At 36.3% G+C, this 1,874-nt stretch overlaps 1 non-coding gene across 1 annotated transcript; it reads right to left on the bottom strand.

Moving 5' to 3' along the window:
• Positions 1–262: 262 nt before the first annotated feature.
• Positions 263–369, bottom strand: LOC120104485 (small nucleolar RNA R71). The gene has a single exon (XR_005506880.1). It is a non-coding gene; the product is annotated as a small nucleolar RNA R71 (small nucleolar RNA).
• Between the last annotated feature and the right edge of the window lie 1,505 nt (positions 370–1,874).

The following is a 1,874-nucleotide window of genomic DNA, read 5'->3' as shown; positions in this document are numbered from 1 at the left end:
AGGAATAATCCAATTACTCCCAAAGTTTCACGGACTTGATTCTGAAAGTCCCTATTTGCATCTTAAAGAATTTGATGAAGTATGTTCAACACTTCATTTCAATAATGTCACTGAAGAGGTAGTTAAGCTTAAGTTATTTCCTTTTTCTTTAAAAGAAAAAGCTAAATCATGGTTACACTCCTTAAGGCCTAGGACCATAGCTACCTGGCAAGAAATGACAAGAGAATTTTTAAAGAAATTCTTCCCAACACATAAAACAAACACACTTAGAAGAAATATCATGAACTTTGCACAAAAAGATGGAGAAACATTTTTTCATTGTTGGGAAAGATTCAAGGACCTTCTACTTGCTTGCCCACATCATGGATATGAAATTTGGAGGGTCATTAGTTTCTTTTATGATGGTTTGTCCTCCAATATGAGACAATTTGTAGAAATGATGTGTAATGGTGAATTCATGAGTAAGGAACCAAATGAAGCCTGGGATTATTTTGATCTTTTAGCAGAAAATGCACAAGCTTGGGATACAACAGATAAAAATGAAAAATCAAAAATAGCACCTAATGCAAAAGGAGGAATATATCTTATTAAAGATGATAATGATGTCAATGTAAAAATTGCTAATCTGACTAGGAAGGTTGAAGCCATGGAATTAAGCAAAGCCAATATAGGAAAAGCACAAACTATTGTTGAAAGTATATGTGGAATTTGCGAGAGTAATGCACATGTAACCAAGGATTGTCCTACAATCCCTGCTTTTCAAGAAGTGTTGCATGATCAAGCAAATTTCACCAATACTTATAAAAGACCATTTTCAGAAACATATAATCCTAGTTGGCGAAACCATCCTAATTTTAGCTGGAGACATGGACCCACTGCCAATGAATCTCAAGGGAATTCTGTTCCTACTCCTTATGTGCCACCACATAGGAAATCCGTTGAAGATACTTTGCAAACCTTCATGCAAGGGCAGACTCAAATAAATCAGAATACAATGCAATCACTCCAAGAACTTAAAAATTATGTAGGTAGAATTGAGGCTCAACTTAATGTTAGGGAAAGAGGGACATTTCCAGCCCAACCTCAATCTAACCCAAAGGGTCAACATGAGGTCCATGAAGCAAGTTCATCCCAACCTAAATTTGTGCAAGTTAAGTCTGTCACAACCCTTCGGAGCGGAAAAATAATTAACAAAGAAATTCCAACGAAGGATGACATACCTGAAAAATCCATTGAGAAAAGGGATGAAAATAATACTGAACAAGATGATCCAATACCTCATCATAAAATAGTTGCTCCATTCCCTCAGCGCTTGCTTGCAGCTAAAAAAGGAGTACCTGATCAAGAAGTTTTGGATATCTTTAAACAAGTAAAGATTAACATTCCTCTATTAGATGCCATTAAGTAGATCCCATCTTATGCCAAATTTTTAAAAGATCTTTGTACCATAAAGCGAAAGCTTTACGTACAAAAGAAAGCTTTTCTAACTGAACAGGTGAGTGCTATTCTCAAACACAACACCCCACCTAAATATAAAGATCCTGGTTGTCCTACCATATCTTGCATCATAGGAAACTTCAGGATACAACGAGCCCTTCTGGATTTAGGTGCTAGTGTTAACTTACTGCCCTATTTAGTTTATGAACAATTAGGACTTGGTGAACTAAAACCCACCAAGGTTACTCTCCAACTTGCCGATCGATCTATAAAGATACCAAGAGGAATAGTCGAGGATGTACTTGTCCAAATTGATAAATTTTATTTTCTAGTCGACTTCATAGTATTAGATACCCAGCCTGTCATGAACTGTACCACTCCAATACCTGTCATTCTAGGCCGCCCATTTCTAGCTACTTCTAATGCTTTGATCAACT

Source organism: Phoenix dactylifera, chromosome 10 (genome assembly GCF_051530095.1).
Source record: "Phoenix dactylifera cultivar Ajwa chromosome 10, Ajwa_hap1_PhDact_Kaust_v1.1, whole genome shotgun sequence".
Taxonomy (NCBI): domain Eukaryota; kingdom Viridiplantae; phylum Streptophyta; class Magnoliopsida; order Arecales; family Arecaceae; genus Phoenix; species Phoenix dactylifera.
Note: the sequence above shows the minus strand (reverse complement) of the source record. Positions and strands in the feature narration are given on the sequence as shown.